This window comes from Urocitellus parryii, chromosome 7, assembly GCF_045843805.1.
Source record: "Urocitellus parryii isolate mUroPar1 chromosome 7, mUroPar1.hap1, whole genome shotgun sequence".
NCBI lineage: Eukaryota > Metazoa > Chordata > Mammalia > Rodentia > Sciuridae > Urocitellus > Urocitellus parryii.
The window spans coordinates 110,729,608-110,744,896 of NC_135537.1; the positions used below are offsets into that span (position 1 = coordinate 110,729,608).

At 35.0% G+C, this 15,289-nt stretch overlaps 1 pseudogene; it reads left to right on the forward strand.

The window, feature by feature from the left end:
- Nucleotides 1-7,828: 7,828 nt before the first annotated feature.
- Nucleotides 7,829-14,744, forward strand: LOC144256102 (geminin coiled-coil domain-containing protein 1-like; annotated as a pseudogene).
- Nucleotides 14,745-15,289: the final 545 nt, after the last annotated feature.

The window sequence follows — 15,289 nt, forward strand, 5'->3', positions numbered from 1 at the left end:
ATGATAAAATATTAATTTATAGTTTTTAATTGGTTAAAAATATAGCATCCTCTGTGTTATGTAAGTAAATTGCTCCCCATTCTAAGCCTTTGGCACAGAAGAAATTGAAATAACTTTGAGTCAATTTGAATCCAAACTAAACTGGATGATTTGTTGTCAAACAATTTAACAAATTTGAAATCTAATTTAATTTTAAGATGTGAAAAAAATTAACTGCATCATACATTGCTGAGAATGGCATTTAAACTATGAAGTGACAGAGTATAGTCAAATAAACTCATTAATGGCGGGGCCATTTTCTTCTAATTTTTTTTTTCTAGTTTTCACTGGATAGATAAGACATGATATTAAAAGAACGTCTGGTTAAATTGAAATAAATATCCCTAGATGGCTACTTGAGTCCACTTTTTTAAAGTTATTTTCCCTTTCTACTTGAAAAATATCATTTTAAAACTCAATTTTATCAGCATTAAAATAACAAATTGATTTGTAATAATAAATTAACAGTCTTCTATCTAAACTTTATTTCTTTGCCTTAGCCTTATTTGAGTGAAAAGAGAATTTGTCTCCTTTTAATAGTTAACATATCATAACTGGAGGTTGAAAGTTTGCAATCTTGGGCCACAGTATATTCAAGATATAGTTAGACTTAGTATGATCTGTTGTGCAGTTGAAAGAGTACTGGATAGAGGAAGTTGTATTCTATTCTTAGGTCTTCAATAAAAGTCTGCATAACCACATTAACTATTCTTCGCCTTTGGACTTAAATTGTCATATATGGACAATGGAGATCAGGTCAGATGGTATCTGAACTCTTTCTTGATCTTAATTCTTTGGACCTGTGAACTTAGAGTATAAATATACTATGTAATTGGGAGAAGAAAATAAAAACATAGTCATTTTTTTTCCTTGAAAATTCAGTGGTCATAATTTTTATATTGAGCGTACAAGATTTCAAGTTAGCAGGCAATTGCCTGGAACATTTAGCATACTGTTTAAGCTATCAAAATGACATGATGAGATTTTCCTGGAATAAAGTCTACCAAAATAAATTTCCAAAGTACTCTATGGGTTTCTGATCTGATGTCTATAAATTATTATACAGACCTAAGTGTTTAAGAGTCCAAGTTACTTTTACAAATTGAGTTGACATTCAAAAGTATGCCATGTTCTCAAGCCAGTCAGCTCAATGGACAACTGCATGCACAGGATTATGATTAACCCCTTTTGTTCACCCTTCAGACCACCAAACAGTAGCATCCTAAATGTAACACTGGACATGGTACACCAATTTAGACTTCTTTTACTAGTAGAAATAATAAAAACATAAAAGTTAAATGGGCTTCCTCATAAAATTGCTTTCTGGGGTTGATATGTTCTTCTGGCATCCAGAGTCCCATCATATAAACTGACAAGCAAAACTAACTAGGCATGAAGGATTGTTCCAAATAGATGTCCAGCTCAAAACATTCTAGCTAATTGAAGAACAAGAAGGGTAACTGCTCTGCCATTTCTACAATTACAGCTGCATTGTTTAAGAACTTATGCAGGATCTGTGATTTGTGTCTGCTGCAATCATTCAACATCACCTAATGGGAGCAGGACAGAGTGAATACTATACCAGATACTTTTCTGGCTTTGCAGATGTAGAATAGATTGTAGTAAACTGAATATAACCCAGACTAGCCTAATTAATGACTCTCTTTCAAAGAGAATTTCCAGTTCATGTTGCCCTAAGAGATAAACAAAAATTATACAGACTCAAAAAATAACTTTTGTCACAAATTGGAACTTTGTACTGGTTCTAGATAATTAATAAATCTTTGGGATTATCACTTTAATTGAAGAGATTTAAAAAGATATAAAATTAGGTACACAGGTTAAGCAGAAAGTTTAATAATTGGTGGATAACTTAACTACAGTTTTATCTTGGCTTAATGAGGTCTCGGGCACTTGTCCTGGAAGACCAGCTCAGGCTTGGGAAATTATATGCTGTCCTGTGTCATTCTTTCCAGAGCACAGTCCTGGTGCTTGAAGGTCACTGGCTAATCTCTTCACTGTTTCTTGGATGGCAACTAGGTGTCCAAATTTGGGATCTGGTCCTTTTTGTTCTTCATGTCCTTTTTAAATCTCCTTTAGATTCAACCCTTCCTATTTAGATTCTTACAGATGAAAGAAAACTTAAAGCTTATTTCTGTGATCAGAAAAGGATTCCAAGCCTAATAATTCATAAAATCTATTTGTCTTCATTCTGATGTAAGAGGACCCCAGTCTTTGAACAAAATGTAGACATAGATCCTGAAATTACAACTCTTCTTAACGTTTTAAAGGGAAACAACAGAAAGAAATATAGAAGAATTCATTAATAATAAGAGAGAGAAAGAAAGAGTTGATGACCTGTTTTGAAGATGACTAGTGACAATTAGGATAAATGAACACAAGAATAGAATGATGGAATTACAGTGATTGCTTTAAATATTGAAAAAGCACATGTAAAAGAACAATAGTCATAATTACAACAGATTACCTACAAAAGAAGCTAGCAGATTGGCCTTGGATTTCTTATTGGCAAGCAACAATTCTAAGAGAACATGGAGCCATCTCTTGATGGTGTGGATGTGGGAGGGGTGTAAAATTGGTCAAAGATTTGTACATCATATGGATATATATATATATATACACACCTGTATATAATATATGTACATATCTATGAATATGTATGTATATTAAATAATGCAGATATATAAAGTATATGTAAAGGACAACAGAAAGGCAAAATTCACTATAGTATATTCTTATATAGATAGTATAATTTGATCATTTAATTTGACTGTCCTCTCTTTTCTCTTCTCTCCTTCCTCTGGCTCTATCCTTTCCTCTACTCCAGTGATTTCCCTTTTATTTTCATGGAATTCTCTCCCAACACACACACACACACACACACCACACAAACACACTCACACACACACACTTTTTTTGCCCTATTTTACTGTAGTTTCCATATATAAGAGCAAACATTTGTCCCTTGATTTTCTGAGTTTAGCTTATTTCATTTAGTATGATGTTCTCCAGTTCCATTTATTTATTCTGAGATGCCAGAATTTCATTCTTTTTTTTATGGGTGAATAAAACTCTGTTGTGTGTATATACTACATTTTATTTATTCATACATCTGTTTTCTAGCACCTGGGCTTGTTTCATGACTTGGTTATTGTGAATTGCGCTACTATTAACATTGATGTGCACAATGGAATGCAGATTTTAGTTCTTTTTGATGTAGAACAGGAAATGGTCATATGATGTTTTCATTCCTTTCTGTTGATGAATCTCCATACTGCTATCCAAAGTGGGTTGTACTAATTTTCAGTCACACCAAAAATGTATGAGTATAGCCTTTTCTACATATGTCCTCACTAGCATTTATTATTATTTGTATTCTTAATTATTGCCATTCTAATTGGAGTGAGATAAATATCAATATACTTTTGATTTGCATTTTCCTAATTTTTAGTGATGTTGGACATTTTTTTCATATATTTGTTGGATATTTGTATTTCTTCTTCTGAGAAATGTCTGTTTAGTTCTTTTAACCATTGATTAATTAGATTATTTATTTTTCTGGCATTAAGTTTTTTGAGTTCTTTATATATTCTGCATATCAAACCCCTGTTGGAGGAATAGCTAGCAAAGATTTTCTCCCATTCTGTAAACTCTGTCTTTTTCTTATATTCTGATAATCAATCTGCTGAAAAGAAATTAGGAAAAGCATAATAGGTCACAGGCCTGTGAGATAATGATATCCTCTGTTCTCAGGGTGCCCTGGTGAGGCCTGGGGGAAATGAGAACTCCCATAACTATCAACAGCCAGGAGAAGCCTTAACAATTTATTCTAACTTGCCACAAATGTTATTTTGAAGTACTATATTATGAGAAAAGCCAGAAAGCAATGCTAGCAAGTACAGAAAAGGTTTGTCTCACTTTGCAATGAATACAGATTGGCATATATTTCCTAGTTATCTCTCAAAGATGAAGTGAATAGTTACCATTTGAAAGATATGCCCTTAGGCTGAAAATATTTTAAACTTGTGAGGATTACTATAGTATGTGATTTGCCTTGATAAAATAAATAAAGAGCTGAGGTAGTTATAAAGATATTAAAGTAAATTCTGACTGAAACTTCCAATAAAACAATATCACAAATCACACACACACACACACACACACACACACACACACACGAGTGCACATGTGCATACACGTTTCCATACAGAGCTGATCTGACTCAGTTCCAAACTGAATATTTCATTCCTGAATGCATCCAAGGCCTTTCTCTTTTCTATCTAGTAAACTGCTAGAAGTTTTTCAAATTCATTATTTTTTACATTTTTGTTACCAGGATTAACAATTGACTCTATTTTTCATGCCTTTTGTTCATGTAGAAACAGTTTTTTTCACTGCATAGGTTACTGCATATATACTGGCTACTATGCAGACATGGCAAGTAGTAAGTCTCTATTAAAATTATTGATTTCTGCATATTATTCTGGAGGGGTGAAATTCAAACTATGCTTCAACAAATGAAATATGTCAGGTTCTTCAGACATTCTAAAAATTGAAATGTTAAATTTTCCAATGTAAAACATCTTCTCTAAATATACTTTATCTAAATGTAATAATTTTCTTTACAAACAGGTGAAATAAGAAATATTATCTTTATCATTACCTGGAGATTCAACCATTGAATCAATGGGAAAAGCTATATTTATAGAAAAAATTTAGAAATTGCTTATTACATTTACTATCGAATCCACTAATGGGATAATCATGGAGTTAAACAAAAGAATATTCCATATGCCAACCTATTTATCTCCTGACCAAACTCTGCTCACTCTCTAACCTTCTCTGTCTGCAGACTTGTTTTTTTTTGTGCAAAATAAGAGGTCAAATTACCTCTTATTTTGTTATATCTTTGCCCAGACAGGAGGTGGTACCCTGATTCAACAATTGGGCTGTTTGGAGCCACATTCCCTTTAACGCCATTGCTTTAGGCACAACACAAAAGGCAGTTTTAACTAATCTTATTATTAGCAGAAGAAAAACTATCTATGTGGGTTACATTGACATTACAAAGAAATGTTAACCTCCTTCTTTCATATATGTGGATACATAAGTGCCAGAGGATTTCCCATTATGGTTTATGGGATGCAGGTTTCAAAATACTAGTCATCATCATAATAGTAACAATTAAGTTTATACCTTAGTAGTGGATGTTAAGTAAGATGTCATGCATAAATCAAATCTTAATAATTAGTTTTTTCCCTTAGTTTTTGATTTGAGAATAGATTTATGATCTGATTTATGTTTAATTGTCAATAGCTCTTTGCTGTTTAGGGGTTCTCCACCATCATGTATACTCCCAACCTACCAAGATAAAGTATTAATGATTTGCCAAATATTGTTGTGCTTAAAACCAATCAAAAACTTCTTAAAATTATGTATTACCCTCAGAAAACAAAAACCCTGTTTTATAAATGTAGCATTCTTTTTCAGTTACTTTAATAAACAAGACACAGGAGCATATGTGTGTTCAAAGGCAGAGTCCCTCACCCCTAATAGTAAAAAGAGATACTATCCATTATTTAGTCAACAAATTAGGAAATAATTAAGCATTAATAAAAATGGCTGGTTTTTCAAGTAACTTCTAATGTATGTATTACTATGCTAATTTCCCAAATAAGAGGCTTAAGATAACCCCAAGTGACTCAATCATAGCACAGCAGCTTAAATCTGGGTATATTTTGATGCAAAGCTTATAGTCCTTTTTTGCATACCATGTTTAGTCAATTACCTACTTTGTATCATTTTGGGAGCCAAAAGAAAATCTGTTTTGCAGAGGCTCCTGTGTCATTTGTGAAAGTTTCCAAAAACACAACTCCATCCTCCTTTTGCTGTCCCTGCTGCTCATCAAAAAATGAATGAGGGTTTTGCCAAACATATTGTGTTGCTGGCAGGACTAAAAGCATGAACAGTTCTTTGCCTTGAAAAAGATCACTGATTCTTATGAATTAAATGCATTTTGATATGTTCTCCTTACCCATAATCTCAGGGCCTTACAGCCATTACATCTTTTTTTCTTGTTACAGTTAGAGCAGAGATGGACCAGTCCTTCATGTCACATACTGAAATGAGTCAGTGTTGACTGATCCAGTTCATCCACATTCCAGGCAGCGATCTCCAAACCTACTACTATTAATCTGAAAGTGTTTTTCAAATAAATGTCATTGAAGCAGGAGAAAAGGACTGCTCCAAGAGAAGCAGCTTCCCCCTCCTTTCCTTTCTTAATTTTGGATATACAGTACTTAATTAACATCCATTCTGTCCTAGTCATTTTGCTGAGTGCTAAGGGTCATGAGTAGAGTACAAAGAAGAACGAAGAAAGGTCAAAGCCAGAGTAGAGAAAGGGCTGTGCAAGCCAGAATCAGACGTTATTTTCAGTTCCTACACCTGTCTTGAAATACAGTAACATTGGGTATAGGGCTTCAACATATGACTTATGGGGAACACAACCCAGTCCATAACAATGCCCATTGATCAATAGCAATAACATGCAATAGAGAGAAGTTAAAGTCAAATGCCATAGGCATAGTAGTTAGTCAGAGGTTCAAATCCAAAGCCTGCCACTTCCCAATTGTGTTAACATTGGTGAGTTTTCTTAACCTTAGTGCTTCCTTCCTTCGTGGATGTAACAAGGACAATAAGTATCCTTTCTCCTATGGCCATCATCAAGTATTTTATATCTAATTAGAAGGTAAATTGAAATGAGAAGCTACTATTAGTTGTAGATAAATAGTTTCAAAGATGTTGTTACTCTTCTTTCTATGGTAGGCATAGTATTTTAGGAATTGTGAGAATCAAATGTAAGAGAAAAGACAGAGGAAATTAAATGCTTACACTATTTTTTCTTAATGAATTTATTTTATATAAATATAGTTGTGAGGCTAGGCCTACACAGAGAAAGATGCTTTAGATTTCAGAAATGTGTAGCTTAATTCATTCTTTTAAACAAATCTTTACTGAGCATTTATTATGTGTCAGAAATTGTGCCAGGCATTTTGGAGACAGCAGTGAGCAGAAATCGCTATTCTTGGGGAATTTATATTATAGAATTGAAATATGTCACCTCCACTTCCAGAATTGGGCAAAATAAGGTCCATCAAATAGGGAAAATAAATTAATTAAAATAAATGTACAACATAATACAAGTTAGCATTACATTGTTATCATGTGGACAAAAGATAGATAGGCATAATACTAGCTCTGGGGCTGTAGGACTGGCTTCCACAAGTGCCACCCCATCCCTGAAATACAGGTTTGGGACCTGCCATCCCTCACCATTGCCCAGGCAGACTTTCCGCCCTGCCCTGCCTGGCTGCGGTGTGGCGCAGGAGGAAGCGCTGGCCTTAGGGTCCCTCAGGGCTGCGCTGCCACCACCAGCCTCTGACGTCCTGCGCCAGGTGTGCAGCCAGCGCATAGGTGCGTGGGTTTTGAAGCGGCGCAGCATACCCGGTAGCCAAGAGCAAGCCGGGAGCCCACCCGCAGGTCCCAGATCTTGCTGTCGTGGTCGCCAGAGTGAAAGTGACTCTGGCTTCAGCTGGTGTCTGCAAGCTCACCGTCACCTGTTTGACAGCCTCCCACCAAACCAGAGGGCAGCGCTCGCCAGGAACCCCGAGCGTCACCGGCTCCGCAGATTAGAACTCGCCTCTTATAGTTCCTCCCTTCATTCCATTTAAAGCTCCCACTGGCTTTAAGAAAAAGTTAAGTGTGCAAGATGGTAAGTAAGGAACCGGCGTTTGCTAGTCCTCTGGCAAACCCTGGGGCTCTGAAAACTAATAAACTTTGTACTGAGAATTTATTCCATTTTTGGAGCAAGATTTCTTTGCTATCTACCAATTAAAATAGATCCTCTCCTGTCTCCTTTTTATTATCATCTGTCTTCTCTCTCTTTCTCCCTTCCTTTCCCACTGCCTTTCTCCCTGTTATTTTTATCCTTCATATCTCCCCCAAATTTCACCTATTCACCTGCACTTACTTTTCATTCCTCCTCTTCTTCCAGATTATGCACATATTTGCAAACACTTGGAGTTGAACTACTGTAAGAGTATTTGGGGTTTGTTTTCTTCTCAGGTGTCAATTGCCTAATAGTTTAGATCGATTCCAATAATAACCTCAAGGAAGGAGTCTGCAAACATGCTTTTAAAATGAAAACAAGAAAAATAGCTCTTGATAAACTTTTGGCTTAACTTCTTTGCTCTGTACTCCCCAAGCTACACTTGCTTCTGAACTTTTTTTTTTCTTTTCTTTTTCTTTTCCAAGACTTAACTCACTGGGAACATTAACAAAGTGTGACTTAATTGACTCATTCCCCCCCCCCTTCTGTTTATGTTATGACCAAGAAAGTACTCAAGCCAACAAAAGATTCGTAGTAGTCAAAAGGAGTTTATCTAAACCTAGGCTCTGCTTGAATAAATGGCTTTTACCTGATTAAACATTCACAAATAATTAGGAATGGACTGTTGTACAAATTAACCCAGGAAGGCTGCATACTTGTCCTTGTTTGGAGATTTGGAAAGAGTGTATGTTTGAGGTTTTAGAAGTGGCAAGCAGGGAGGTACTCCCTGGATCAGAACACAGTGAGAACACACGCCAGGCAGTTAGTGGTGGCAGGATAACTTTGCAAGGACATTGAGCCCTAGTGATGGAGAGATCTAGAGCTTGCAGTCTTTGCTTATTTCTTTCAGCTTTTAGATGTTTACTTGGAGTGATGTTATGCTGCTCTGACTGGAGCTGGGGCAAAGTTTGTTTAATCACCTACAAGGAACAAAGTTTATTTAATTATCTATAGAACAGAGAGAGAGAGAACTTATATATACATATGCACTTATGTCTATATATGTATATGTCTATATGTATGTATATTATACAAGTATGTATGTATATAACTATATGTATGTGTATGTATATATATATATATGCATATCACATATATACATTATATATATACATATATATATATATAATATTTGCATATACATTATACACAGCATGTGTTTGTGTGTATCTCTATTCAGATTCCCATAAGATCCAACAGAATGTTAGTTTGGAGGAGAAGAGGAAGGGAAGCATAAGACAATTATTGATTCAGAAGTTAGTCTATAAGATGCCATATTCTGCTTTTTCATCCTTTTTAATGGGTTCTTTGTCTTCCAAGGTGATTAGAAATAGAAATACAATTAAGATAGTTCTGACTGGCTTATTAGGTGAGCTAAGCATTACAACAGAAAATATAAATATGATTCATCCAATAGTAGTCTATTCTTTGTTCAAGAGACCTGTGGAAATGTTAGGAAAGTCATAAGAGCTTATTCCTTTTAAGTTATTATAATTAAACCACTCAAAATTTAATCTGGATCTAAATTTAACACCTTCACTGTTTCTTGATTAACTGCATGTAATTTCTGTGTGTTTCTCCCATCCTTCTCTCCCTCCACATCTCCATCGCCCAATCTCCTGGGACACCCCCCTCCACCCCAGCTCCTTATACTGAATTTCACAGAACACCATTCTGCCTTGCCAAGACCAGTATTTTGCAGGAGACCAGAGTTGTAATTGCCCATATTCCACTACACCGTCAGAAACTAGTGTTGATGTTTCCACGGAGACTTGGGTCTCTTTCTGGGCTGCTGGTCTCCTGGACAACAGTGAGCCCCAACAAGCACCACAGGCACAGGGTAAGTTCAGCTCTTCTGCTTTAGTGGTAGACCTGGAGCCCTTTTCAAGCAATGTGGCTGCAAAGCATCATGGTCTGGGACTCTGGAAAAAGGGATGTTATAAACAATTTAAGTTAGTCCAAAGAGTCTTGAATTTTACAACCTTAATTTCTTCTATTTGTACTTGCCAAATAGTGAAAATGGGATTCTTCCTCTTTCTTGCTGGACAACACATGTTTCTCCCTCTACTTTATAGTACTTTGAGATTCCCAACTCACTGAAAGAAACTTTCTGGGTCATATCTTATAAACAACATCCTAGTAGAATGTTTTTGGAGTCAAGATGCTAGTTTTGAAATTCAGGAAAGTTTCTAAAGTATGATAAAGAAACAAGAATGAATAACTTCATCTTTTATTACATAGAGGAGATTCTATAGACAATGCCTTGTAAGTAAAAACAATTATTCTCTTACACACACACACACAGGATTTCAAAGTGGGAGGAAAGTATAACATTGATGGAAAATTATGGATGTATTAATCTTGACTTGAAGGTTAGTGAACATTTTTATAAAATTAAGTGAATTTCTGTATAAATAGTTAAGTTTCTCTAAAAAGTTTCAGATGTCTTAGAATTAAATACCTATACTATTGTTTGACATATGCTCCTTTGGTGGACACAGGAGTTAAGGAAAGGCACACAAAAAAATGAAAACCTAAAAATGTTGAAGCACAATTACATATCATGGATAAAGTCGTTCAGTTTTACTTTTTTACTATAAGCAACAGCAAAGATAAAATGCCCAAAATCTGAACCCAAACTGTTTATAAAATTGGATTCCTGTTTTCTTACTCATTACCCTATTTTAATAAAAAATACTTCAGTAACAACAGTTTAAGTAGAACAGAGAAAGAGAATGGTATTAATGAGGGGGAATAAAGTAAAAAACCAATTAAGCATGCCCAAATGCTTTTGATTAACAGGCATAGCTTGCTGTCAAATATGAAAAAAAATTCTTTGTAAAAGCATAAAAAATATACAGATGAAAACAGTTGAAACAGAGAAGGTAGAATTTTGCAGTTTTTATCATGGTCTTCAGAGAAACAAGGTGCAAATTATTTAAAAGTAGAAATTGCTACTACATCAAATTCTGAATTCTATCCATTAGATTTAACAGGTAGGCAGACAGAAAGGGAAATAATAGCATAAAAATGTTATTAGATTATCAAGCCAAACACTATATTATTAAGTGTTGACGCTTAGAAAATAAAATAAAAATTATAAAAAGATAGTGGGATTGCAATATTATGGTTAGTGGGAGGGAAAGGTTAATAAACATTTGAATGAATTAATGATGCAGCTGAGAGAGTCTTTATTAATTTAACCAACAAGAATATACATATAAAGGGAAGAATGTGACCACTTAGTTCCAAAAAGAAAAAAAAAATCCCACTTCTTTAAAAACTTTGGCATAGATTGTATAAATATTTGTCTGTCACAGCTTGCTTCCTTCTTCTGAAAGCTTTAAATATTTTATTCTATTGTAAGAAGCAATAGCTATTTTTAGAAAGGTAATTGAACCTATTGCACTTTGGGAATGGTTTGGTGAGTTCATTGCACATAAGTCAAAAGTGTGTTTTCTATGCTACCCATTTTGTATATTCTCATAGAGTCATCTTCTAATTCGAGTTTTCCTATTCTGAACTCATGTTCCTAGGAAGAAGCTCAGCTTTCCTCACAGCTCTACAGAAATAAACAGGTATGTGTGGATAGTCAGAACATTGAGACTGGCCATGTACCCTGCAGTCCATTCTCCACTTGCATCCTCCCTTAAGTTCACGCTGCTCTTTTTTCCTTTTAAAATTCACATTAACTCACTTTAGAACTAAAATGAGCATATGTTGAGAGAGAAAGAGAGAGAGAGAGAGAGAGAGGTGTTAGATGAACAATCTCTCTTCCCTCCCTCCTTCTTTATTTTCCTCTCTCTCTCTCTCTCTCTCTCTCTCTCTCTCTCTCTCTCTCTCTCTCCCCCCCCCAATAAACACACACACTCATATACACAAATAACACTTTAGGAAGACATGAAGTCAGGCTCTGACTATATCACATTTTAGCTGTGTGACCTATCACGTCCACTATTTCCTCATCCATGAAATTGGAATATTTATACGGCATACCTCAGAGGGCTAATGGAAAGACCAAATGGAATCATGTCAGTATTTTAAAATGATAAACATGGATAATTGCCTGGAGAATTAATGATGATGAAAAAGGTTTTTTCCAGATATTGTTTCATTTTCCATATTTTATTCTTAATTGTTCCCCAAAAGTAATATGATCTACTGAACATACAGACAGATCAATCAGAGTGTGGCACCAGTCAACTATCTTTTTTTTTTCTTTCTTTCTTTCTTTTTTTCTTTTTTTTTGATGTTCAAGGAAGGAGTCCAGGTAAACGTTTCTAAATACCTTTTTCTATGTTTAAACAGTTGAATGCTGCTCATTTTCCTTTACACCTACCTGACTCCCTTGTGGTTAAAATTTTAAAAGTCATATAATACCCTCAAATACTTTGTAATGAATGAAAAATTCAGAGCACAAAACTGAACAATCAGGTGGTAGGGGGTTGTTGATTTCAGTCTCGGAGGACGAGAACTCCCTGAAATTGTGTTCATAAAACAAACAGAAGAATAATCAAGTTTAAGAAGGCTGAGGCACAGTGGCATTATTATAGAGTTACAAAGTCAATACAGTGGAGCAACCTTCACCATTGTCTGCTTTTTGCAGCTCCAAGATACTATGGTTCAGAAGGAAGAAGAACTTGCTAGGCTACATGAAGAGAATAATCACCTCAGACAATACCTGAATTCTACTTTGGTTAAATGTCTTGAAGAAAAGGCCAAGGTGTGTAATAATCTTTTTTATAAGGTCAGGGCAGTGATTTAAGAAAGGAAACCATTTATGTAAAATTTCTTAATTAAAAGCAAGAAGTGTACTCAACAACATGTCGTGGGATATGTGAACAGAATGTATAATATTTCTTAAGGAAGTACATGACTTTCACTAGAACTTTTATGTATTGTTTCTTAGAAGTATCTAGATTGCAGATTCTTTCCAGACATTATTACAAAAGGAGTTTCTTATATATCAAAAGCTAGGGGATTGCTGAGGAAACAGGATGATCAAAAGGAGAGTTAGGTGGAAGTCAGAGATTTAAAAACTCAGTTGTTTTAATTATCTTCTGACTTTAGGAAAATCATTCTCAATTAGGGATTTGGTTACCTTTAGCTACAAAAACTAAAAATCTGTGAAAAATCTCTCTCAATCTAAGATGCTATGATTACTGGAGCCTAGTATCTTGAGCACCAATTCAGTATATACAATTACATTATCTTTTATTCACATTTTTCTTATACTTTTAAATGAGCTATTTCCAACTCAAAGATAGCTTGCCTATAGTTTCTTTGTGTTCTTTTTTCTTTAGTTTTATGTTTTTTTAGTATGTGTTTGCCATTATGTTATCATTATTGTTTCTATGACCAATTTCTACTTTACTCTTAGACAAACTATTATTTGATATTATGTAATCTAAATTGATTATGTGTCTGATGCCTTTACTGAATCCAACAGTTCAGAGAAGAAAAGATATTAGATTTGATTACTGTATAGTAAGCTTTCTTAAAAAAAATGACTAGCCTGGGCTTCTAACTCCAGCCAACATTCCTTGAAAAAGACATTATTAAATTATTAAATGACATTAATTAGCTTTACCTTTCTTGACCTCAGTTCTCCAAGATTTAAAATAACTTTTTTCAAGGGATTGCTTTGAAAGTTAATGAAATAACACAAAGAATGTTGTATAGTGTTTAAACAAGAGTTTTATCTATATTCAGATAACTTAGGTTTAATTCTAGGCTAAGGGATACTTAGCAAGTCACAAATATGTCTGTGCCTTAGTTTCCTCATTAATAGAGATTTTCAAGAGTATCTATATCCAAAGAAATAGTGCATGTGATCAATTATTCATAAATTATAACAAATGATAATTTGTTTACTTTATCAGTAATAATTCAATAAACAATTGCTTTTATTGTCATCATTGTAAAAATTATTACGTCCCTGATTTGAAATCTTCAAGACATTCTCTGCTTCTTTCAAGTTTCAAACTGAGAGTAAGAAATGAATTCAGGTTCCTAATAAATAAGATGTTATCATGGATTTTACTTTAGTAACAGACACTAATCTAATCCATTTTACTTGTATGTGAAAAAATATTAGAAATTTAACCTATTTTTTCTAAAGAATGAGGGTAACTAGTAGATACTTAAAGGAAGTATAATTTTCAAATGTCACTTCTTCAGAAATTTTTGTCATCAGATGAGTTCTCCAAAGTGTGTGGAAAATTCAGAAAGGGGAAGAGGAAACACAAAGATCAGGGATACTCTCCTGCTGAGATCCCCCATCCCAAAAATGTCAAGAGAAACCTCTTTAGTGAGTTTGCTAACTGTGAAAAACCACCTGGGCCCCATGTTGATCCCTGGGTGCTTCAAACACTTGGATTGAAACACCTCAACACCATTGACGACACCAGCTAACTACAGTACCCTCGCCTCTCATCCCAGAAGAGTGGCTAGCACATACTCCCATTTTCCGAGTGATGTAATTGATTATGAAAATGTCCCCAGAGAGGATGTGCCAATCAACTATGGAGGTGAAAGAACAACCCCCTTGCACAGCACTGCCAGCCATGAGGAAGACTTCCACTACTTTTCTCAACTTTCAAATCCCCCAACAGAGGTGCAAACACTTCCTTATCATCCAGCTGATGTGTCACCCAACAAGACAGAGATGGCATTTTCCACATCCCTGAGTCCTCACTGTAATGTCAAAACTCATTCTTTCCACCAGGGACAAGCCTTTGTGTGTAGAGATGAAGAAGGAGGCTGGAAGTTTACCTGGGTCCCTAAACAGCTTTAGTGACCCCTCTTGTATCACAGAGCACTGCCAGGAACTCTGTTTACAAAGACCTCTCTTGCACTTGAACCTGACTGTGTGGAGCACAGAAGCTATTGTCCAGACAATCTTTAGCCACTTTAAATGTTACTCTCAACTACCACTTAAATTTGTAGGGAGTAGCTTCCAAGAATTCATATGAGAGGCATATGCTCTTCCTCCACCTGAACTTGACTAGTTTGCACATCAAGGTCTGCTATCAACTTCTTCTCTTTGCCCTGTACTTGAAAAGGTGTTTTCCAATCTTTTGTAGATTTCTTCAAGACCTAGATATATTTTGCTTATCATGACCTGTTTAACACCTTTTGTTCTCTTGTCAAGTAGTTTAAATATGTATGGTCTTTATTTCTCTCCCTCTTGTACATTTCTTTATTTCTGAAAACTGCCTTTAGAATGAGTCCTATTTTTGCTTCAAGTACTTCCTCCTGGTTGTTTAAATTGCTACAGATAGGGTAAAAGCAAGTGTCTGCCCATCACCACTGCTGAAGATGTATTGTGGATATGAGTAA